The sequence below is a fragment of the Mastigoproctus giganteus genome, chromosome 1, assembly GCF_048544385.1.
Source record: "Mastigoproctus giganteus isolate SK-2022 chromosome 1, ASM4854438v1, whole genome shotgun sequence".
Taxonomy (NCBI): Eukaryota; Metazoa; Arthropoda; class Arachnida; order Uropygi; family Thelyphonidae; genus Mastigoproctus; species Mastigoproctus giganteus.
Window position 1 is genome coordinate 191,713,853 of NC_143575.1, and position 26,542 is coordinate 191,740,394.

The 26,542-nt window shown below is 40.2% G+C and overlaps 1 protein-coding gene across 1 annotated transcript in view; it reads left to right on the plus strand.

Moving 5' to 3' along the window:
• Nucleotides 1-26,542, plus strand: part of LOC150091392 (toll-like receptor Tollo) — a 119,757-nt gene that overhangs the window by 12,812 nt on the left and 80,403 nt on the right. Inside the window, exon 2 of the mRNA XM_090375326.1 lies at nucleotides 16,871-16,905. The gene's annotated coding sequence lies outside the window, so the exon portion shown is untranslated. The remainder of the gene's footprint in view (nucleotides 1-16,870; nucleotides 16,906-26,542) is intronic.

Consider the following 26,542-nt stretch of genomic DNA (forward strand, 5'->3'; position numbering starts at 1 on the left):
GTTTAGTTCCCGATTATTACTCCACAAGGATTAACAATTATTGCTCTAATCTACCAAATTCCTTCTCAAATGTGACAGATACTACCTTGGGCAGCTCACCAACAACAATGTCCATTCCTTTCACTTACAATATTAGAAGAAGACTCTGATTTAAATTGCGATTTCAAAGAGCCTTTCTTATACTGGCTATCCTGTATGACGAATTAAACAGAAATATAGGATGAGTAATATTTCCTTCTTCAATGCTGGACGTTTTGAATCTCCACCTAGACATCCATGACCTTTGAGTCACAACCCACAGAAACCAGCCAACTCCATCGTACAACTAATACCCTCCGAAATCCGCTCACCAATCACGTGACCAGAGGCGAATCTAAAGGCACTGATTACACATGAAACTTTATTTTTTCCAGGTATACAAAACAGCATCGTTTATAAATGATTTAATGTGTCCACGACCCTGAGGAATTTCATCGATACCCCCACCTTGGATCTTATTTCCCCCTCAATTATCTATTCTCTAAATTATCCCTATTTTTTTGTTTTTTAATTTGTTTTCAGTCACGAACTGATGCATGCGCAGGTGTCACTGAAAGATGCTATCACCCTGGAGCTGAAGAATTACGAAATTGTCCATTGGTGCCGGTTGGAGTTGGTGTGGCAGAAAAGGTCCAATTAACCTGTCACCTATTAAGTCAACCACACGCTAAGTTTAGGAAATTTCCGCACCTGCTCAATCATGGCATGAGGGTTTTCACAGCCCCACCCTCGATGCACTTTCAAATTCGTGTGAGAAGCCTTTATCTTCAATTCGGATCAGCATGTTTAAAGGGGACAAACTTTTCCTTTTTCTCCTCTGTCCAATTCATTGAACAAAACAGATCCAGTGCTAGTTTCGTTGGGTCATTAAGAGCTGTAATTAGTTTAGAAAAAGCGCTATTTCTAAACAGAAGTTTAACAAATGTTTTAAGGCAAAAAATCCTGACTTCAAATGCGCTCTATTGAACTCCGAGAAACTCCTATAGTTTGAAAACAGCTCTTCTCTTCTCTTCTATTCGTCTCTTGAGATATCGCTTATTACTTTCTTCTTATCCTTTCTTCGGCGGTCTGTGTAATGGACGTCTTCCAAAACATGGTTTAATCTTACTCCGGTTAGACTTTTAGCGATCCATAGAGAATGTCTGTATACTTTTATGATGAAACGAAACTTTGAAAGGGTGTATAAGTCTAGAAAAATAAAACTGCGTTCCCGGCGGTTTATTTTCGTCTGCCGTAGTTAGGACTAAGATCTATGTCTGGGTTTCGTACACCTGTCCCGTTGGACATTGATTCCCGCAGAACTGAAGCCGTTTTGAATCACTAATCCAAATTATAATTCACCTTTTTAAATTCAAGCTCTAAGCTTCGTTTGTTTCTTTCTGGGGGTTGGCTAACTACGGCTTTATTTAAAGTTCCAAAAGAAAAACATGAGGGCTGTTCAACAAAGATTGATGGTCCTTTTTCAAAGTAGTCCCCATTTGATGAAATGCTCTTACTCCAACTTGTCTACTGGAAGAGTTTTCTTAGCGGCTCCTTCTTTAACTTTGGAAATAAAACCTCACCATCTTCAGTAACCATTCGTTTCAGCTTCTGATAAACCTTCATGCGAGTAATCCTGGAACTCGGAGTGCAAATGCTCATGGAGAATACCGCGTGCCTCCTTTTGATATTCTCACAATTGCAGAGTTTGTTTTCTGTGGTGGTTTTAGCTCCAGGACCACCGATTTTTGTGATTGAATCAAATCCATCTGTGAGTTGTGCTAGATGGAAACGTAGATTCACCATCAGCTTCAGCTGATGTTTTCTTGAGAGCAGCATAGTGTTCTTTGCGTGTCATGTCGATTGTTGAATAGGCTTGCACGAGCCGACTGCAGCTTGATTTGCTCTTAGAAATAGCAAGCAGTACGGTTGTTCATGAAAAATTATGATCATTCTTTATTGAACAGCTCTCGTAAATAAAAAAAATGTCTTGTGAGTGTACACGCGCCATGGTATATCTAGTACGTTTTTTTTTTAATGAAAGGCTGGAAAATTGTCCAGTAGAATTTATCTATTAAAATAAATCTTGTATGGATCTTTTACTAGCTTATAACTTTGGAAATAAAACGACATCCAGGGTCCCTGGGAATATTTTGGAACGCCTTCCCGAATATCTATTTGTATCTAAGCGAGACATTAAACACTTTTATAGGATTATGTTCAAAATATGATTAAGTTTATCGCACCGCAGTTTGGAAACTGTTTTAAACAATTACATAAGTGGTTTGCTACATCCGGACCCTTTTTCTTTTTATTCTTAACTTAACCCTCTTCAAATACTTAACATGCCGTCCTTACACCAACAAAGTGCGAGAGCTTTATCACAATGAAAACATTAAAGACAAAAAAAAAATGGCGGACCATCTATGTTAGAACGCCTAAGACGTTTGAAGGCGCAATCAGATACATTTGCTCGACAGATTGAAGAAGGAGGTTCTTACTACGAATTAATTACCCCCACTTTAAAGTCTATTTCGAGGGTGGAAGGTTCCTGATCTTGCCGTGTTCCTAAGTAGTGGGAGAAAAAGTCTCTCAGGTCAAGGATAATTGTGAACTCTCACGGTCAGGGCTGGAAATATATGGGGGGGGAGGGAAGAAGGGAACAAACTCGAGTACAGTCCCACTCAACTGCCTCTAATTCACAAGCACGCGCGAGCGTATTTCATCGGACTATTCGACTACACGAGTCCGCGTCGTATCTCAAGCTACCAGCGGAAGTCAGCCTTCGTGGCTAAACCTTAGACCAGGGGGTGGTTAAAGGCGAAGGGTTACCGATACTGACCTTTTGCCGAAAACACTCGCGCAGCCTCTGTTCTGATGAAAAGGCTGAAGGTCGGCGAGAATTGATGCTTGTTTGCAACATCCATTCATCGTCTTCATGAATATTTGGTTTTAAGGTTGATCAAAGACGAAGAAGTTTTCCATTTACAACACCGCATCGCTTATATCCGACAACGATGGATGATTTTGAATCTGTTTCACGATTTTTCAGTGAAAGAGAGATCGGTATTGCTTTAAATATTTTAGTTTCTTTCAGACACCTTTTATTTCTAAGATGGTGCCCATAGCTAGTCATACGATACTGATTGCTTGCGTCCAATGATGTAGGGACCCTTTCGATGAATTTCTCTTATTCTAAAAGCTTTAGAGTGTTTAAATAGTTCTGGAACTGTTCCTTTTCCGATATATCGGTCCTCTACATATCGTTACCAAATTTGTATGAGAACAGATCAGGGCTGCAGGGTGGATGTTCTAGTAATATACATTCCGATAGCGCTCTCTCTCATTCCGCACTGCAGAACGATGCCATGAGGCTGGCTATAGTCCTGTCACGTACAGTAAGAATCGAATCCGTATGCTACCACGATAAATATACGATCCATTGTTCATTGTTATATCGGCTGCAACCAACCATGTTTCCCTGGGGCAGAGTATAAACGGAAATTTAGCATCTCATAGAGGGGGGGGGGGTCAACATAATTTACCAACGGAAGGAGCAGTCATTGACCTTCATCTTGCAGTGCCCTACTTAATGCCCATCCACAAGAGCTTAGATTAAGATATAGCGTCTGCTGACCACTTGTTTTCCCAGCTCCAAACCATAAACTAGGTTTAATGGCGACCTCTACTCTACTAACTCAGCCCATAATCACCACCACTTGACATGGCTCCTGGCTTTCATATGTTGCAACAGACCGATTGTTAACAATCGTACGACAATGTGTCCATCAGACGATGGATCTCGAAGAAACAGAAAGGCATCTTAAGGCGCAGTATTACGCGAAACACCGTCTATGTGCGCGCGCACTTTAAACGGACCATCTGCCAAGACGGACGTGCTAAATTTCCGCCTAATAGGGCCGGGTCCCGGTATTGTAGCCCACCTTTGTCTTGTATGCAACAGCGATATTTGACGTTTAATGCCGGGGAAACTAAAACCCAAGCCATCTAATCGTCAACGTAATTCCGAAATCGAACGGACAGCGAGAGAGAGAGTGTCGTTTTAACAATTACTGCCCGTTTCCCATGACAACCCGCTTTAGGGGTAGTGGACGGGGAAAACTTTGTGAGAAATATTATCTTTAAGTGAGTTTGCCATTGTTGCCAGCTTTGTTGATTCTCGCTTCACGTATTTTATGCAATTTGAAGGTATAATGGTGCTGGCGTGTAAAGATATTGACCGTCTGTCAGCGTGTATTCGTTCGAAGATTTATTTTTTAGCACAATTTCGCATCTTTTGACAGACGTAAGAAAATGTCTTTTTTTTTTTTAATGTACTGAACTTGTTTCGATGATTACCATTTGTATTTTTAGCGAGGTTTCAATTTTCGTTATTTTATTCTTTTCTACTTTTGTCAGTCCTAGAAAAAAAAAAACAGAAGTTAACATAATTTTTCCTGACATATACTTGACATTTGTAGTTAGTTAAGAAAGCAATAAAGATATTGAAATGTTACTAGCTGTTAAAGATTTCTGGAAATTCCAACCATCCTACCTTTCTGAGAAACATTTACCAAATGTGCCATCATCAATAAAGGCTTGAAGAAAATTATCCTCTTGATGCTCTAGGAAATCGACTATTTGCTATCCTCACGCTAGATGGCGTGCAGAAAAAAAAAAGCACGTGTGAAATTTGTTGCTTTGCTCTTTAATCTCCCGCTTTAATGAGGATCTGCTGTTTCTGTGGGTGAAAAAGAAATGAAGAAAATATTTTTCCAAGTACGTCACGTGATCTCATTGTTTGCCGGATGATTCACGTGCTCTCGAGACGTAAGGCGCTGAAATAAAATTACGTGCGCAGTGTAGTTGACAATGGCATTTTGTTGAGATGGATATTGGCAATCCACGTATGGAAGAGATTTTTTTTTTTATTTATTTCTCTCTCTCTTGGCAATTCGTTACTTTGGGGTAGGGATTCGTTGGAAGTGAACCGACTAAGAAAGAGACTTATAGCCCTAAATGTGTATTTGTGATGGATGTTTAGCGGAAAAAGAAAAGACTCAACGAATGACAGATAGAAGAGCATTGAAAGAAAGAAAAAAAGCCATATGGATGGTGACACGCGATCCATCTCCAACAATTAAGCCACTGAATCTTCAATAAATGAGCATCTACTCCAATGGTTAGCTCATTATTTCAGAGTCTTTGCATCAGTTAGAAGCCAACCTCGCTCTGGAATGATCCTTCCAGAGAAAAAGACCACTTAACTCAACCTTCCAGGTCTAAACGATTAAGTCAAAATACATCTTTGTGTTCTTCTTTCCTTTATACGTTGGACATGTTTATCGATATTTGGTGTGTAATATTTTTTTGGTTTAAACGCTACCCTTAATTAACTTCACAATCCTGAGAAGAAAAAAAAGGTGGGGAGAACGGCCACAAAACTTGTCTTGACCCAAATTTTCACTTACTCTCTGTGTACAGTAGATAAAATATTATTTGGACACAACGAAAAATCCAAGTACTTTACATCCTGAAATGACCCCATTCTTTCTTGATAAACGAATAGAAGTACCTTTGATCCGTCTTACTGTATCCTTGTCTTAGATAGCACTTCGACACGAGTTTTTCGTATTTTAAGAGATTATATCTTTCTCTGTATGTAATTGTCTATGCCTATTAATAGATGGTGGTTTGAGATAGGTGGTTAAGTCATCTCTAAATCGGACTAGGGTTTATCAACTTCTATTTTTAATAACCTTTGCGGTTACAGCGATAGCCAACAAGTAACCTGCAAAGCGATCCTTTCTAAGAAATGGAAAGTATACTTATTAGGGTGGTTCTTGGCACACAAAGACGATCAATAGCTCTATAAATGGAAAAGATCTGGCGCTGGAAAACGGAAAGTTTGCGAATATGCATCAAAGGACTCCTTGATCTGAACGATTGAAAGGTTAACCGAAAAGTACGACAGTATAGCAGTCCGGTTTCTAAGGACTCCATCTCCGAATCTTCCTATTTAACCTTTCTTGTTTTATGGCTGATAACAAAGTAGATGGACAATTCTAATCTCCGCTATCTCATTATTAATTTAAAAACACCGAATTCCCAGATAGAAACTCATCTTCAGACCTAGCACCCAAGTAATAAATAGGTAGACTCTAATTTATCATTTGTAGAAAGTTTTCATTAATTTTAAATATTACAAGTTTATGCGCGAATTCATTTTTCGGAGAAAGTGAACGAAATAGTGTAGTTCAGAGAGTTAAAACTACATAAATATAGGCCTACTGAATTATATAGACCCTAATCGTTAGAGATTCATGAATTGCGCGCGCCATATGACTCTATAAGAATAGAGTACGTTGCCCTGAAATATAATAAACCCGAGACAGTGTGCATTTAAGAATAAAGAAAGAGTATTTCTCCTTCTTCCAGTTTAGAACATTTTATAAAATACTATTCTATGCTTATATTTCTCGAGAGCCTTAAGGAAGAAATATTACAAAGATGAAACACACTGCGCGTGTTCACTTTGTGGGAAATAAAGAATTTAAAGGCTAGATGTATGAAATATCAGACTAATCCTATATTATTTTGCCATAAATATATAGGAATAGTTTTATTCAAATACTAAAAGTATCGCCGATCGGGTGGGTAAAGTGCCTGCCTGGCAACCCAAAGGTCGCGGGTTCGGATCAAAGTACTGCAAAAACCTTGGGAGGTGCATTATGTCCACAGAAGCCTATGCGCCAACAACTACCAAAAGTATCTTCACTAATTCAGCTTATAAGGCTATTAAGTAGACTCCTGTTTCTAAGAATGGAGAGTAGTAGTGGCATGTGTATGAGCTTATGCAGCATCAGCCAAAAAAAATCACACCAGTTCCTCCTTAAATTTACTCAACCTATCAACTTCCACAACGAAAGTTTGTTCCAGCAATTAACCACCCGCTGGCTAAAGGCAAATTTCCGCACATCTATCGGTTCGTAATTTGAAAAGTGGAACGATCCCATCAGAATTCAGCGTGCTCAACCCATTCAAGGCCTTATACACCTCAATCAGATCACCACGCAGGTGCCTAGTCTCCAGCCACTGCAATTTGCAGAACTTAAGCCTCTCTTGGTAAGAGGATCCCTTCATTCTCCCCTCACCAATCTTGTTGCCCTTCTCTGTACACGCTCAAGTAAATCTACATCCTTCCCAAAATGAGGCCTCCTTTTCCTGTATATCATTGACAATACCCCATGACCTGCTACGTTTCTCTGGGGTTACTTCTACCCATATGCGGTAGCAAACTGCCATCATTGATAAATATACAAAACAACACCGAACCCTGTGGGACTCCACTAATAACATTAGTCCACGAAGAGCAGCGCCCATTGATTACCACCCCCTGTCTTCTCCCACTCAACAATCCTTTTATCCATTGTGGCAACTTACCCTTAATACCATTCTGCTCCAATTTTTTACAATAGTCTTCCTGAAATCCAAATATATGATATCAAAATTATTTTTCGCATCCAGTTCCTTTGTAACCACATCATAATATCCTATCAAATTTGTCAGACAAGACTTTCCCTTAACAAACCCATGCTGTGTCTGAATTATTGCTGCAGTCTTGTCTAGATGATCCTGCAATGCATCTTTAACCAGTGACTCCATTATTTTACCCGGAACAGAAGTTAAACTAACTGGTCTGTAATTACTCATGTCACCCTTCGATCCCCCTTTGTGAATTGGGGATACATTTGCACATCTCTAGTCCAAGGGTTTGCTTACTTCCTTTAATATAACTAATATATCTCATCCACATGTTTAACTTCAACTATTTCTCTTCCACTTTGCTCTCAGTTATTACAAAATCATTAAGTACCCTTCTGCCATTTTCAAACCTTAACTCCTCATGTGGATGCAAAATACTCATTCAGTTTGTTTGCTATACGCAGGATCATCAACGTCAAGTGGACCAATCAGATTCATCCCCTTCCTTTTAGGAAGAATAGGAGAGAACGCTACCCATTGTCGAAACTTGACTTCAGAAACAAAAAAACATGAAATTAATATCGCAAACTGTGAGGTCTCGGGCACAAAATATCTACAAGATTACGAACTTACTCTAATTTAGTTCGGCTTACCCCTCCCCGCGTTCTTTACTGAACCCTAAAGAAGGCTAAGAGTTTATTTGAGGAACGTTATGCGGCACTTTTGTAGTTTTTTCCCAGTAGATTTTTTATCCTGTGTGCGCTAATGGAACCAAGGAGAACGGCATCGCAAGAACTTCAGGCATGTTCTTCTCTCATGTGGCACTCCACGGGAGTGACGTAAGTCGAAATTCCCCCCCCTCCTAAAATGCGCTTTCGAAGACTTTATGATAGACTGAAATCTTGTCCAGATATGGCTTATAATAGATTCGTTTATTTGACAATGGATGTACATAATAACCCTCATTTCTTGAGACACGAGGATAATTGGGAAGGCCAATCGAGATTAGCCTCTCTGTCTCGTATTATTCATACCAATCAACTAAAGCAAAGAGTTTAAATGAAGCGATACTTGGGGTTTATCAGTTTTCCCCCATCGTTTTAATCATACCGATGAGATGGTAACCCGGAAATGAGACAGTTGGTGCGATATGCCTTAATGACCAACTCTGATCAAGAAAAAAATAATAAACTCCCAGATAAGAGCGGTCATTGGAAACAGCGTTCCCAAAATCTCCGATGCATCGAGAATTTGTCAAAAACCGCATGCACGCAATGATTGCCAAACGCTCTAAGACAAAAATAAAATAACAATAGCCAAGGTATAGAACTACGTTAAACTTTCTTTCTTTTGAACATTACGACTGGGAGGAAAAATGGTTGGAATTTGTGAGTAATTTTTTATTCAAGCGTACCATGCTCGAAATCATTGTTGTAATGCTTCTACCATAGAGCGTAGTTTCTTTCTGGGCTGAAACCATAGCAACCAACATGAAACACATGGTGCGATGTAAATTCTATATTCAACCGTAATACAATAATCTTGCGCCTTAGGCTCTGCGTTGTGGATAGCTATATCCAGTCTGACTGACCTAATAATGGCAAGAAATTTTGTACCAACAACCACGAACTTATCTCCCAGGCTCTGGAATCTGTGTATGGGAATAAGATTAAAGAAGTTGGGAAACATCGGGCACGTATTACTAGTATATCGCTTCGAAACTATCGAAAAAAAAAAAAAAATTTATAAAAATTCCATACTGTATGGTAGACAGGGAAAATATAAAGGGATCTAACCTAATCGAGGAGAGGGTGAAAGAACAAAAAAAAAAATTTAAATGCGCGAGCGAATATTTTTGTAATGAAATATAGCGGGAAATTCACCTGGGTCTGAGACTACTTTTTTTTTTACTGTGTGACGTCACAAGTTACATTTATATAAATGTAACTTGCGGTTTAGCGCGAGCGCTCATTGTTGCTGAGGCACGATCTCAATGGCCAACGTGATCATTGCATGCGAATCACTGAACTAACAGAAACTCTCCATGTGTTTTATTTATTATAAATTTTAAGTGCGTTTTTGGAGTAGCACTGGAGGGAAAAGGGTTCACTGACTTGATAAAATGTTTCCAAGCTAAAAATAGCCAGTGTGTTTCGTATTCTTGGTCGATATATTGCTGGAACGAACCCTTATGAGGCTGTATCTTCGAGCATTAACCACAGGCTTTGTGGTACAGTTTAACTTAAAGTTTGGAAGGAGAGAGAAATGGTTTTTTTATCACATAGGCAATATTTTCTTTTTAGCATTTCCATCTTCCAGGATAATTGATCAATGGTAAGTATTGACCAAACTTGGTTCCATTGTGCGCATGTAGGACCATGATGCATCGCGCTATGGTGGCCGATCTACAGATGGAAGTTTCCACTAATAATTATCGCATCGGAGATGTTTTTTTTTAAGTGGAGCTCTCGGGTTGTCTCCATAGTCTATGGAGGGAGCATCTTTTGCGTTTAAAATCTCATCGAAATCGGTTTAGGGAGCGGTTCTCTAAAGACTCTGCGGCTCCTCTGTTAATGAATGCCAGTAATGATGATAAGAGACAGGGAAATAAATAGCCAGGAAACGAAATAAGTAATGTACTCGAGTGTAAACCATGAGCAAAGTGTGCTTTTTCTCATTTCTCTTCCTTATTTGGCATCCAATGCTATCAGCGATTAGTTACTGCAGGACTTTGGAGATTTGATTAGCGCGAGCCGTAACATCGAAAACAAATAACTGCAAGAACAACCGGACATACGGAGTAAACTACGTTTTGAAGAGAGAGAAACACAGATCCATCTTGTTCTGCACTAAGTACAATCTCATTAGATTCGACTTAATGCGCAATCTCCGACTGTTCCCACAGTCAAAACGCGGATAGGTTGAGGACGGGAAAATGAGAAGGTATATTTCGCTTTCTTGGACTGGAATGTTTGCAGATGTTTCCAAAAAGATCCTGGACTGGATGAATAATATCTATAGAAACGTCAGTTGACATAAAATCAGCGAGAAGAGGATTTCTAATTAATCTAGCGCTTCCTGTTGGACATAATGGGTTTTAGGGGCACCAGGAAGGGGAACAAAGATGTCTTTTTTGGGATAATGTTGAAATTTTCTTGTCTTCTCATAGATACTGTGTATAGTGATGTACAAAAGTTACTGCTTTAAAGTCTGAGTACTCAATGCAACTAGTTTGAAAAGATTTCCGATTGTGCCAAGAAGCGTTTAATGGTTCATAATAATCAAACTGTCATGGGATCGTTGTGGAGTACCTCTTCACATTGCGTTTGAATTCTATCAGGAAGGATAGATATGCCGTAGTTAGTTGATCTTGAACAAAGACCCAACAAAACAGCACTAGAGGATTGCATAGGCAGACACGTGGATAATGGTATTTTTGTCTGAAGAGTTTCAAGGAAGATCACAGTGGCTAATCCCTCTGAAAGAATTAGCCATTATCATCCATGAAAATTAATTCAATATTTTCTGCAGAAAATCTGATGGGTCGTCGCGCACTGAGTTCCCTCGGAGAAGATATCAATTGCATAGTCGAGATAGTACACAAACCATCAGCTCTTACACGGTCTTCTATTTATTGGATATTTTGTGACATAATTGCCCCCCACCACCACCCAACGATTGCAATATTTAAAAATAAAGTCGTCTATTTTGCCAGAGGGGGATGCAACTGGACTCCTCAGAGTTAAGAATTACAATACAGATTTTGTTGAAATAATTGGAAACTGTATTATGATATGGTGTATTTTATTATTTTTTTTTTTATAAAAGTCCACGGAACATGGTGAGCCCCTATTTTGGGTTTCCAATTGGCAGGCCGGTTCACCTTTCTGCGTAGGGGACCCTGACTCTAATTCTCGGTTCCCTCCAATGGCCAGGCCCCATTTCTTAGATTTTAACTGAGTATTTCTGCGCACGCTCATGCTTGTTAAGAAAAGTTAGATCTTTTCACTATTATACAAAAGGAAAAGAACCTTGATGGATTCTCGAGCATCAAAGCCACAAAGAGTCGTCCACTATCACCCATGCTGTTAGGGGTCAATAAGAAAATTGGCCACCCAACTGTAAAATGCAGATCACTTTGATGGGAGCTGGTCTTGAAGGCCTTTATGCCAAATAAAATCATATCCTTTAGAAATGTTGTAAATCAAGGTCTGTGGGTCCACAGCAATAGGGAAAAATATATAGTCCTTTCATATGCAAGGCCATCGCCACGAGTTGCTTCACTATTGCACTTCAAGAAAAATCCATATTTATCTATTCGCAATGTAGTTTCCAAACTACGGCCATTGTAAGATCATTCCAGTTGGCTCTGGGGAGGGGAGGTTATTGCAAAACATTCAGTTTCTATGCCTACGTGATTAAGAATGTATTCAATCTAGAACAGAGCAGTTGTTGGGGGTATTCTTTCCGTTCTTGCTCAAAGTTGTATATAATTATCTTAGGAATTTAATGTTCTCCCCGATCGAATCTTTTCAAAGACCAACAGCTAAAAGCTGAATAATAAAAGCGTTCTTCAAGTTATTCAGCCAGAAACTTCAACCGGGGCTTATCCCCAAAAATAACATCGTTCCCGCATACGTGGTTAAAACTGCGCCCATCCATTTGGTGAAATCTTTTGCCGTGAAAAAAAGAAATAATCCAAGGAAACTTCCTTAGCCGAAGCAAGAAGGCAATCCATTTTCGAGTAGGTTATGTCCTTCTTCGAGGCTCAATATTTCTGAATAAACTATTTAGACGCTTCCGCTGTTAACCCTGCCAACCCATCTAAACGACACCCGTCGACATCCCTTGTCACTTTCCATCTTCCTTCTCTGCAAGCGTTCCATTTAATATCATCCTCATCTCCTTCCAACTGGGCAACTTTTAAACGATTTTCACACTCCCCCCCCCCCCCTCCGTCTCGCCCGGGATCTCGCGCTTTTAAAACGATCACGGTTCGCCCGTTCTGTAACTACTCATTGCTTTTGACACCCTTGACCTTCTTTCTACTCTTATTTCTCTCTCTCTCCCCTACCCCCGGAGTTAAGTTCTCATTACTGCAGCGACACGACGGACATTGAAAGAGGAGGGGGGAAAGAAATGGTTTCCATTGGTGGCATCACAAGATTTCGCATGAGAAATCTGTGTCATATTAGAATTCAGAGGTGGTAATTAAAACAAATCGTGTGCGCTGAGTGATCTCTGCGCATGCGTTATTTTTTCCTTGTCAAAGATAAGATCGTTCAATATTAGCTGCCTACGTTGTCCTGGAGATCCACTTTATGACATCTGGGTTCTGACCAGGGTCGGACTGAAAAGAATCACCCTCCTCCACCCAAAGAAAATAAAGTGTTTTTGAGTCTATAAATTTGCCATTGTGCTCACAGAAGAGGCTGAGCTCCTCTCTTCCCAAAAATCGAATTTAGCTTAAATTTATACTCCATTATATTCAAATCCGTCAGTGTCTAGCCATCCATGTTTGTATCTTTATTTGTCCGAAGTTACGAGCTTATCGAAAAAGATGATTGTAGTCTAGATTAGCTCCTTCCTTTCAAAAATGGATCGGTTAGCTTTGTGGAGAGAAACCAATCGAAGGCCTTGTTTATATGACAACAAATGAAAGGCTATTTAGGTACACGGGGTCATAAAACAATCTAATCACCAATGTGTACATACGAACTTGTCTTGATTGTAATAGCACATTACTTATAGGTTGATAGAGAGTACATCCTCGCAAACAAATTACTCGCATTACAGCTCTAAAAGACGGACTCAGCGTGACCGCTTCTCCTTCACAGAACCGATCAATGTCCACTTGTAGCCAAAGAATCTTTAGATTTATCCCATACAACTAAAATTTATTCTCTCCCCTTATATCTTTAATGTTCGTAAAGCTATTCAGCCTCAGCGTGTAATGTATAAACCGTTCGTTTAGCAATAGGTCACGAAAGAAACAATATTTATGTGAATGCCCCGCTATTTATAAAGTAGAACTACAGATGGCGTGTATTAGGACAATATTGTACTCTGCAGTACCTATCAGTTTCATACACTTCAAATATCATTGGCGTGCAGAGGAAAAGAACAGTTGATCGTTTAAAACCGCCTGGTTATTTACTGTAAGTGGAATTTTAAAATAATTGCCTTTTTTGTTATTATTCTCCGCTTTTCATTATTGTCCCTTCTTTTGGTGAGCAACGAAATGAGTTTTGGGACTTAAAAAGAAAAAAAAAAAGCTGTTTCATTTTCTGTAATTATACTCAAGGAAAAAAAAAATGTTATTATAGCTGCGTATGAAATTGCCTATTTGCATTTTATTAAGTCGTACAAACTGGAAACCGACACAAGATGCGCAGAAGACTTTTTTTTTTTTTTTAAAGCACGAGCTATCAAATTGTTGCCGTCTCGCGCTTGTACATTTCGTTTAACTGTTGCGTGCTTTGAGCTTTATACGTAACAATAGACACTCACTTAAACAGTCGCATGTGATCAACAGCGCGCGAAAAAAAAATCGTTTGGTTTTTAATTGTAATTTTTTTTTAAAAGAATGCAAAGATAAATACTGTTTGTCAGCTCTGAGCACTGTCAAGTCACATATATATATATTTTTTTTTTTATCAAAGAAATTATGGACGTTATTAAAGTCTTAAATGCAGAATGAAAAAGAGAGAACTTTAGTGGTTGTTTTTATATTCGATTAATGGAATTTAATCACTCACTTCTAGTAAATTACTAACAAGACCAGTAAAAAAGTTTGAATATATTTCATTTAAAGTGCTCGCAGCTTTTTGAAAAAGACTGTTTTGGTGGCTTTAGAGCTCTAGAAGAAACATGTCATTACACAACGTTTTTGAACTTTTTCTATCTGTTCTATTCCCCAGGTGAAGAGCCTTTTAGAAGCATTAAACTACAGTTGCCTGGTATTAGTCCCCACTTATGCCATCAGCAAACCTTGAAAACATTCCTTTCACCCCAATACTAATCGCCTCCATTTGCTACCCTGGTCCACCATGAAGAATATCTATTTTTGACTACCATCTTTCTTCTAGCCAGACTCTGATTCAAAGAAGGATCTTACCAATAGTCCCATTTCGCTCCAGTTCATATAACAGCTTTATTGAAGTCTAGATACTTCACGACACATGCTGTGATATATATATTTTTTTTTACTGGGTGGTCCCAGCCAGCCCCGCCACCTATACAACCATTGAACAATTATCTTAGATTCCTGCTTGAGGGTCAATTCGTTCCAAATGTAACATCATGAAAGTATCTGAAATTAAAAAAATCCCAACGTGAGGTTACGATGACCTCCAAGGATTCAAGTGACACTTCTAGGTCTACCACGACGAGTGTTGTGGTGATTATCTTTACACCTGAGCCCGAAATCAGCTGTCTCCTCTGACCAATTTGATGTGGTTACAAAAAAGTAATTTTGATACTGTTGCACATCGATAAAAGGGTGGTTATTAGTGCAGCTGTTGAGTCCCCCCATTGTTGTTTTCTGACAGTGCAAACGTAGCTTATGGTGTCTTGTCAATGGTCAGGCTGCTGGAACGAGAACAAAGGCAGGTGCCTAAGGCTTTGAATGGGATTCTTCCTCAGTGGGGACATAAAGACAGTTGTAGAATAGATGTGCGGATGCTGTATAAGTTTGCTTTCTTGAATCCTTGCGGGTGATAACAGGGCGGTTGCCAATGGATCTGAACTTAGTATTTAAGTCAATGTGCTTCTATTGGGACGTAGAGAGCCATTAATTGATGGTGGGCGCAAGGCACACTTGCACCAAGTGTTTAATAATGAAAACGTTTCTTCCATGCTGTGATCAATTGAGGATCTCATTATCACAGGAGGTATATCGTCCACCTCTGCCTTCCCTTTATTCTCCACCAGTTTATTTTTTTGTTAATGTCCTCCTATATATTTCGCTAGTTGATCTTCAAGGCGGCGACCATTTCAACTTTTTTGATGCATTATTGTTTAAAACAAACACTGGCAGATTCTACACCAACTAGACAACGTTGAACTATATTCTGAGCGGACGATTGTCATGTTTCGTGATGGTTTCATATCATCAATCGTCCACACCGATTAATTATATGGAAGTCTGTTAAATCCATCGATCGCGGCGTTTTGCATTTATAATCGTCTGGCAGTGTATTTTTCGGACAAATAACATTGAGTCCTTAAGTCACCATATTGCCTGTTTCTTGTTGGAGCGATTCAATGAATTTAAGTACGAAGTGATGGCTATCTTAAATCTCCAGAGTACCTACAAGGGTCTTTATTTGAACTGTTTTCTACGTTAATCGGAAAGTCCATAGAAATCTGAAAATTTAATTCTCAGGCAAGTTGGCGTTTCTCTCAAGGTTGATCTCAATTGGGAAATGTTGTTAATTACAAAATAGCTGTATGTGGTAAAAAATATATATAGGTTTGGGCATGCACAGAAATGAAAACGTAAGATAATAGGTATTATTTATTTATCAAGATCAGCTACATTGCAATATAGTACCTTAAAAGTTCAAGGCATCCATCTTATCCCGGAATGGAGAATTCTCTGCCCTTTTCATAATTCTCGCTGATTAAAGAAATGTGGACATAGTCCTATCCACCTCTTGACACAGAAGAGGAAAATGTCTTCAGGTTGACCATGGTTCAATCTCGCATGACTGCTAAACAGGTGCGGTTCGTGTATCCTCTGACCGTCCCTCGGTATAGTAGGGAGATATCCAAATGCCATTCTTTTGAATTATCTCAATATCCAGTTGACATCCGCACACTGCTTCTGTCTTTTCCACATGAATGGAAAGTTGTAGGAGCATGACGTTTATAGAAGTGCAGTTGGTAGTTTGAGTTGCCGAATTCTTAAAAATCGAGTAACTATTGATCTCTGTTTTTACAATAATACTCTAAAAAGTTCCAGGTGTCACTGGAAACAGGCGCTCTTGCATACATATTACTTTAAAAGACGTGTATCTGCTCGATTTTTCTATTAATCACTATCTCAAGAATTCTGTGCGAGTTTAAAAGAAACAGCACTCGGTACATACTTTAAATTTTCCAATTTCATTTGAAGAACTTTATGCTTGATAGCTTCGAGCAAATTAACCGATGTATCCATTGGCTAGTTTGCCTATAAATTTCCATAGCTTTGGAAGATTCTTCGTATGTTCCTATACGTCACTCATCTTTCTCACCACAACTTCATTTGTTAATAAAATTCAGTTTATTCAAAGATATTTGAGCATGCGTGTTATACATTAGAACTGCTTTCTATTTATGTTGCCTGTAATAAATTATATAAAATATTTTATTTCCATTTCAGTGTCTCGCTGATGTCTTCGCCTTTCCTCTATTTAGGTAAGTCTGTTATTTTTTGACCTTGATTTCTCATGCAATTATATCAAGAGCAGTTTGTCGAAATATCTTCACCCTCCCCTTTTCTTTTTTGAGATTTCCTGTATCCACTTGGAGTAGGTGGGTGAGTGAGGTACGAGTGGATTTCATAATTCTGCATTCCATAACTGTTGCTTAGTTTCCCTGTGTCTCAAGGACGACACTTTCCCGCAAGTGAGTCAACCCTTCTTTCAGTTGATAAGAATATATTCCTGTTGGAAATGGGTGTTTAAACACGAAGTTTCGTGGCCAATTTGGTGATTTTTTCGGGACTCTGGTATGATCCAACAATATTGGACAGTGCCATATTGAGAATAAACGATCGTTGTGGTATAAATACGGATTCGTTTTCGGTGAATAAGACAGTCTGAAACTGATATTTTAAAAGTTGTCTTGAAGCCAATTTCATTTGAGTCAGTTGATGACCCGAAGTGACGAAATCCTCTGCCAATTATCACTGATGAGAGAAGGGCTGTATGCCAAAGCAGGGGCACAATGAACTGGTGGGTTTACGATCCAGTGTGTACGCTGTCTGTCACGTAGCGACGCGTGAGAAAACTTGCGCGAAAACATTTGTTGGAGCGTTGGAATCTTCGACAAACACAGGCGTCAATAGACTACTCTATAAACCGTTATAAAAGGCAACGTAGGGAGGAAAGGGGGTGGGATAGGTCGAACGATGGCCGCACTAGCTCCCTCTAGACACAAATTGGGGAAAGTAAGGAGACGTTTGATAGATGGATTGTAGGCTGGAAGCTCGCGCGCGCGCGGGCTACGTAATTATGTTTTGTTGAGCTAGCGGACTTTGGAATCCCGCGTGCGAAGAAAGAACTTGGGGGGGGGGGTGCAGTCAGGGAGAGTTTATAGACAGTTTGACGGTGACTATACGCTCAGTAGGCTGTATAATTGTACGGTTGGATCTGTCCTTCTCTCCTTTGTGTCGTCTTCCGATCTTTTTCTAAACTGTCCCATTCTACGGCTTTACCACTTCTCATGTAAGATTTGGGCGCTAAGAAGGTTTCAACGCACAAAAGATTTTTTCTTCAGAGTCACGTTTTAAGAGGTGGGGTGTGTACTTTCTGAACACCTGGACATGACTTTCCTTTGTAGATCTGCACGATCGGGCCTATCAAATATCGTTGGTTATATTGATTGCTGACAGTAAATACAAAGCTTAAGGACATTAGGAGGCGTGTTATAGGTTAGACAACTACACGCAGAATTTAAATATAGAATAAAGAGTGGGACCAAACAGCTCTCTTTGTTTTCTGGTAGTTGGACATTAACTCCCGCTTACCTGTAATATAATAGTACTTTGGATTTCTTAATGACCCGCTAGGTCAATAAACATCGAACTAGGTGGCAGCACAGTAAAATACTGGACGTACTCCTAATGGTTTCTAAGCATGACAAATTCATTGCTCCTTTTGTTTCTTAAAAGAAAAAATAATGATGGACCGAACTTGTGTGGAAGAATGGTCAATCATTGCCCCTAGTTTCCCCCATGCAAACTATGATGTCAGTTGTCGAGTGACCTCTAGCGTAGCCCAAGAAATTTTAGATTTGCATTGAAAAACGCCTCTTTGTTCGGGGATCAGTTAAAATCGTAATGAGTCTGTGCTCCAGCGAGTGTAAGCCTTCAAAATGAGAAAAGCAGAATGCACACTTGCGAGAATCATGTATTGATTCTAATGGGCACCGAGCGAATTTCCAACTCCCCTCCCCTCTCTCCCTGTGTGGTAGTTCATGAAAAGAAGGGTATGCCGCCCTGACTTACGCATTCTTGAGTTCAAAGGTCATCCAAGCAATTTTTCATTTCACGGCAGTCTGCCAATGCGAGTGTCATCATTGAACATTGGGAAAGGAGGTCAGTCACGGTGAGTCAGCAAAGAGATATTCCCGTATAAACACTTGCGTGGTCATTGTCCACTCGGAGAATAACAGCGGGAACATCCACGAAGACTAGCCTAGCGGAACGTTCAGCTAGCGCAGTCATGATTGGTTTCTGTAGAAAAGTTTGATTTTATCTTCTTCATCTCTCACACACGAAAGAAAACTTTTTTTTTTTTTCTGTTTCTTCCAACACAAGAAATTCCTTACTTTTCACATGTGACCGAATTAGTCATGCAGTCGAAACTGGACGGATCATTAAGTAATCTGACTGCCCGCTCTTTAAAGGAGTCTAGAAGCTTGAGGAAGGTGGCGCCTGTGCCTACCTTGCGGATATTCGAAATGCCGTTTAAGGAAAAGATTGAGTTATCTTAGGAGCATCAGATACTTCGACCGTGTGTATTGTGGTTTGGCACAGTTGGTAAAAATACCTGAGTTCGAATCCCGACCACAGAACGCGTATAATCATATCATTCAAATAGATAGTGACTTTTGGCTTAAGTAGACTAATTTTTCACACCTCCCGCTGGCTGAGGTTTTTGCAATTACTAATGATAAATAAGATCTTTATTGTACAGTTCACCGGTACCACGACCATACAATACCCTTCACGGCACAGATAATAAAGGAATTGTAAAGATTAATTATATCAAAAAGTACTCATAGCAGATAACATTGACTTGAAAGGAAAATAACAAAAGGTTTTCTGAGAGTCTCTTGCCCCGCCATAACGTTCTGGGATAATCCGTCTATACTTTTCAAATGTAGTCTCGAAGGAAGAGCAAGAAGCTTGGGAGTGGAGCGGAGACTCTCCCGTGCATTAATGCTGAAAACCTGGTCAAATTCAGCGCGTTGGCCATCGGTGTTGTGCGCTGCTGAGCCCCACAAATCTACTCCATACAGTACACTTCCATCAGGTTTGTGTTGTAAATGTGTAGCTTGGCAACCCACCGTTTCTTGTTGAATTTAGCACAGAGTTCTTCTATATAGTGATGGAATCGTAATTTTCTGTCGAAGATTACACCCAGATCTCTTTGCTTTTCAACGCATGGACTCCGTCAATCGCAGGCTGAATTATGGGTTTAAGTGAGAATACCATGATGGCAGATTTCTCAGGGTTCACTTGCAGGTCAAAATTCGTGAGGTACTGTGGCGTTTTTGTGAAGATCTTTAAATCATCTGCATAAGTGGGTAGATGATAGCAGTGAAAAGAATTCCTCCTTGTATGATTCTGTTCTGAAGAAGGGATGTCAGAAACTTCAATACTGGGCCTGTGCATGGTAAGTGTTTTCAGTATACGAGGAACGGGTCTAAAGTGCCTGGGAAAAATTCTCCTTTTAATATGCTATTGAAAATTATTAGGAGGGGATCAAACATTTAATGATAAATTGTGGTACTTTGTCGATTCCCGCTGTACCAGTTGCAGGCAATTTATTAATCGCAGATAAAAGGTCTTGTCAATTCAATGGTTTCATTTTGCTGAACTCGTGCAATAAAGTCCATCCACCTTTCAGGATCAAACTGGGGGGGAGAGTTCACAGTATTTCTGTCGGTATGATGGACAGCCCTTATGAAGTGTGGTTGTCCTTTGGAGTACGCAATTCTCCACTTCCTGTTGCTCAGCTCAGGAGTCCACCATCCTCTCGTACGTTCAGAGATCCTTATTTTCTTTGAGGCTGCATAATTAGAAATTGTGATGAGCCAGCGAGTTAAAAGGTCTAAGGCAAGTTGATTATCACATTGCTCAAGTGCATTCCAGTGGCTGCTTCTCATTTAGTAATGTTGGGCTCGTTATTATAAGTTAATTAAAATTGAAAAGCTATTTCTGTTGTAGAATCAGGTTCACGACTTCTGGTCGGGAGATTATTAATCAGATGGATTCCTAATAGGTGAAGGTTATTTAGCAATCTGGACTGAAGATGAAAAGTTAAAGTCTCCACAGATAACATGCCTTGCTGAGTGAGCCAATTAGTTATCTCGTCGACGGGTGTATATAACTGCAAAATCAATGCGAGCAGATTTAAATTCGCCCTTCTAACTTGGTGGAGTAACAAGTATGTGCGGTGTTTTGTAGAAGAGTCCTACTCCACCTCCCCTTTTGTCCTGTCGGGAGCAGAGAATCACATTATATCCAGCCGACACTGCTCCTCATACTTGTTACGGGCATTCTGATAGAATATAAAGATGCTATTCCTTAGTACCCTCTGCGGTCTTTTTCTTTCAGATATCCTAACAGGAAGTATTGTGAATTGGCTTCCATTCATGAGTCAGCACAGGATTTTATATTGGGTACTGTTGCAGTCTAATCTGAAAGCCATTTTGTGGATAGTTGGTATACATTCAAATTATCACTTATGCCATTTTTAACGCGCTCAGAGGTTGTGTGTGGAGCCAATCGTGAGACGTGTGCTACGTTGCCACTAGTCGAGGCTGTCCCAGTTATATATGATCTTCTCGATCTCAGGTACCATCCTTGGATACGTGAGTTTCCTGACAGTGTCGGGATGAATGGATCTATCCAAAATTTGATTCGGCCTGCTGTAAAGAGAGCTAGGGGATCTACACTTTCATAAATTTCTTTTTCAGTGCGGAAGTCTGATTGCATGCTATTACATCATTCTCGTTATGTGTCATCCCATTGGTGGATGGGAATCCTGCACCTTGGCCAGGCTTCGAAGTGAAACTATTCATAGTCATGTACTTCTTGAGTGAAGAGATCAGCGACGCATTCAAAAATTCTTTCCATCTTGCCTAATCTGTTTGTAGGGCTGTGATAGTTCTCGTGTTAGAACAATTACAAGCAATCTCTGTTCCGTTAGTAACAACACAGTCAGAAGGCGGTAATGAGGTCAGTGTCTAGGATGCTGCTGTCCGTGGGTTTACGGTTTCATTCTGTTACAAATATCACATGTCCACGAAAGACAGCTCATTTGAGTATTCTCTTTACACCCCTTTAGAATTAGCATATTAGGCACACCTTTGACCTTGTTTTTCTAAGCATTCAGAAACGGGGTTAGCAACTTCTATATACTGTACTAAGCGATAGTCTTAAATAAAATTACCTGAAAACAATCATATTCAGAAGACGTGACTATGGGATCTGCGACAAAAAGAAACACTATTATTGCATGATATAGGGAGAACTTCGTTCAGGGCGACCTTACACTATTCGCGCCAATTCCAAACAGGAACCAACTTTGTTAAGGACTCTGGCAATGCAAATCCCTGGGGGAAGACTTTCACCTCAGACATCTTAGGGTCTGTGGTCGTAGGAACGAATGAATCAACTAATTGGCACGACTCGGTCAATCTTTTCCCAACTGATGACCCCTTTACCCTGCTGAAAAAAATCAATCCCAGGAAATGTCCGGGCATGGACCTTATTGAATATGTTTTCATCCTCAGGTTCTACAAATTAAGACCATCACACCTTTTGCTGCTGTTTAACAAGTGTCTACGAGAGAGCCACTGCTCCGGCTCATTAAAAAACCAAATAAGCCTTCAACTGAACCACGGTCCTTCAGGCCTATTGGCTAACCTTGGAAAAATATTAGAGCGGCTAATGGCCCAAAGAGTTACCACTTTGTTCCTTTCACAGGATTTAATCTCCCCATCCCAGTATGGCTTCACACCAGGCCGCTCCTGTGAAGAAGCCCTATTTGATCTGGTCTTGCACCTGGAGAACTCAACCTCCAAATATGAATTAGCTATTTTTTGTCGACTTCGAAGGAGCCTTTGACACTGTATGGTTGGAAAGTGCCCTAGTAGTTAAATCAAAATTTCTTCAGATCACAAGGCCTGGAACATGGTTCTCCAAAATTGGCAACACAAAAATTGTAGCATTTGGGACGATCTCACCATTATCGTGTCTGGAAACTCACGCTCTGTCCAATCTCTCCATCTGGACCAGGTTAAACAAGATGCACATAAATCCAAAATGATGATCTTCAAGAACAAGCTTGACCTGCGGAGACCCCCGCAAATCAAGATCTCTGGTGTGCAACTGCCTTTAGTTATGCAAGCAAGGGTCCTAGGAGTCACTATAGACCACACCTCCAGCACCAAAGTCTCTCGAAGTGATTGGGGTTTGTCTAAGAATACTACAAAGCAGTATTCCTACCCATTGTAACTTATGCTGCCGGAGTGTGGTTCCACCGTGCAGTTATCATAAAAATGATTCTGGCCACTCACCGTATATGCAGGAACTCTCCCGTGGGCTCTGCTTCAGAATCAGAAAAAAAATACCAACCTGTATTCTGGATATTGAGCCTAATCTCACTGCAGATGATACAATGAACTGATCAACATCTGGCAAACCAGGTGGAATACGTCGCCACAAGGCGCAGTAACCAAAAGATTCCTCCCCGAGGTAAAGTTTGCGATGACTAAAACTACAAGATCCTGGTTCTCTCTCAGTCCTGAAACGTCCTTCATGGTGACCGGCCACGGCTCCCTGAATGAAAAGCTGCACCAACTGGGGCTTCTCGCTACCGACCTATGCTTTTGTGGAGGCAAGGAAAACTGGTACCACCTTCTTTTTGACTGTGACCTGTATGAGGATATCAGAGATGAACTTCTCCCCAGATTTAACTCTTGTGAAGGGAAAGGCTAAATTCTAATTTTTTTTTTTCTCTTCCCTCTGGAATGGGCCCCCAGAGGTTCCTGGCACCTTCCCGTGGTGTGGACGAGTACCCAGAATCATCTGGCCCATCTGTAGTGATACGAGGCGGAGTTGAACAAACGTTCTAGGTGCCGCCCTTACATATACACATGTCCACTAGGCAGATGACGAGATAACTCAACATTCAGGAGCTCCAGAACGACGGCCATTTAACTGATCTTGTAGGAATGGAATCCTTTATCCCACACTCCAGCCGGTTCCTAAAAAGGGTGACAAATCCCTCCCGTCAGTGTCGATCCACTGGTGATGTTACCCATTTATGGAAAGGTTCAGTTCTTTCTTCCTATCATAACACATTGCATTACCTTGTCCTCAGGTAATTCTCCAGTGGGGCAAAGACAACTTAGTTGATTTCAACCCTTCATCTCTAACAGTCCACAAATATCTTCTCAACCCAAGCACGGTACTAACACCTCTTGTGTTTACGTAAAAAAAAATTATCTTGAACGTCAGTAATTTCCCTATCTGCTACCACAGACTCTGAGCTGATTGAATGTACATCCGGCACGGAAAGCCTAATACAAGAAATAATTAGTGTGCAAGTTGGGATCTGGTATATATATATTTCGACTTAAGACAGCACGTGGAGGGTGAATGAGCCTCCCCACACGATCTGGAATGCGGTATCAATGCCTTGTTACTCTAGAAACAAAGGATTATAACGGACTATTTTGAATTAATGTAGGTCGCAGAAATATAATGAGCTACAAACAGCCTCGTGATTTATCTCGAGACCAAATACGTTTAATTTTCGAACCTCTTGGAGAAATTTCAAAATGGCTGTTAATTACATGCAGTCTTATAATTTTGTGTCGCCGCTCGCCCACAACATAGTATTGATATATACTGCTGCAATCTCCTCATAAATGCACGTGCCCTTCTCTGTACTCGTTCCAGCAGCTCTACATCCTTCATTTATAAATACAGAAAACAATAATGGGGTCACATCTCCCATCCTTGTGTTTATCTTCAACAATTTCCTGCCAGAGTTCAATACACCTCATGTGTGAATGTCAATGCAAAATATTCATTTAGTTTGTTAGCTACCTGAGCAGTTTTCCATTCAAATCGATCGACAGTAGCTCCGTCCATATATTCAACATCTCAGCCCTCTCTAGCCATTTCGGTCTTAAACTGAACCCCCAAAAATCCGTTATTATGGTTTTTTTCTCTGAAGAAGTGTAACTAAACACAAAGATCTCCCGGATTGCCCGTCAACATCCACTTAGGCCTAAACCTTGAACAATAGTAGCTTCCCCTGTATAGAATTTAAATACTGTCTCAGTCCATCGTAGTCGCCTTTACCCCTTTGAGTAAATCCCACTTCGATCAAGAGTATTCCTCCCTCTAGTTGCCTCCCGAACATGCTGATTTAGAAAACAATCATCCACAAAAGCCTTGCTAGTGTGTGAGTGACCAGCCCACAGCATTCTCCCATCCCAGACCAGACTGAAAAAAATTCTACAGTGACCTATACTTGTTAAGTAATCACCTAGTGCATTTTCAGAGGGCAACTGCCCCTCTCAGTTATAATTGACAATATTAAGTTTATGCCATATACGAACGATAAACACGTGGATTTGATACCCTTATCGAGAAAAAGCTACTCTCCTTCTCAAGCAGCAACAACAACATTTAGTTAAACCCATTCCTTCCTATTTATAAAGTTCAAATAAGCTCTTCCCAGGGAGTAATATTTAAGTTGGCATATAAATCATAAGCATTGTTCGATCAAACACTTTTAATAGAGTGCAGCTCACCGTCGAAAGTCAAAGATACCCAGTCCTCTCACTAGGTAGTCTGGACCGATTTTGTTAATTCATCAGAGCAACTTTGAAGAATGTCATTTCCCGCTCTAACAAATAATACAGTACGCAGTTTAGACACCACAAAAAAATCTTTAATCCCGTGCAGGCAACGTCACCCTACGGAATACCCATCTTTCCTTAAAGGCCACCGTGCTGTTTCTTGTATTCTCCTCTGACCGTCCCGGAGTATAAACAGAATATTTATTTCATATCCGAACGGGACTATTCAAGACTCCTACCTACACCTATCAGAATTTTGGACATTCCCAAACTGAAAAAGTCACGTACCCCGAAGCCATCCCAACCCAATTTCTGGCTGGGCTCGATCACTCTTATTGACATTGTAGAGAATGATATTTCTGATGAAGACGTCCGTTCTTCCCAAAAAAGGGCAGATCCACTGCTAACTCTAAACCTACATCAATTAAATAGTCCACTTACATTCTGTAATATGCAGAATTCAAACCACACTCAATATGATAGCACTCACCTTTTTTTTTATAAGTACCTTTGAATATGCGAATCAAAATGGAAGTACTGAGTTAAATTTAACTCAGTATACACCCTAGAACTTGAGAAAACGGACAAATTAATTTTCTGAACCACACGTTCACAACGAAAGCCACTTTTTATGGCCTCCAGTATTGAGCACTTCACTTTAAAAAAGGTCTCTGCCCTATAATCAACAATATCACGAACCTCCACTGCTAAAATTAAAAGACACTCCGAATCAATTTTAACTTCACTGCCTTTGGTAGGCGCCAGAAAACGGGGGTGTTACAGAACAATATGATTAACTCCTCACCAATCTTAACTAAAAAAAATTTCAAAGCTACCTCATGGTCCGAACGGAACCAAAAAAAAAGCAGTCCCTGTTTATTAGTGCAATCTATTATAGTCGATAATACCAACAGTCAAAATGAGATTTTCTGCTATTCATATTACAGTTTAGCGATCCGCCATTGTTGGCCTCGGTAGCGTAGTGCGTAAGGCACGCGCTTGCTGCGTGAACGAGCAGGGTTCGAATCCCACACGGTTGTGTGGAATTCTTTTTCTCCGCGAATTTTCGCAGTACCGAGTTAATCGATCTCGGGCCGAGGCGGCGCAGGGGGGTTTTGTCCCCCCTCGCGCACAGACAAATCGATCGTTGAATACACACTAAAACAGACACCCACACCTACTTTAATTCAAAATATATGCAAATCAGTCCAATTAAGATATT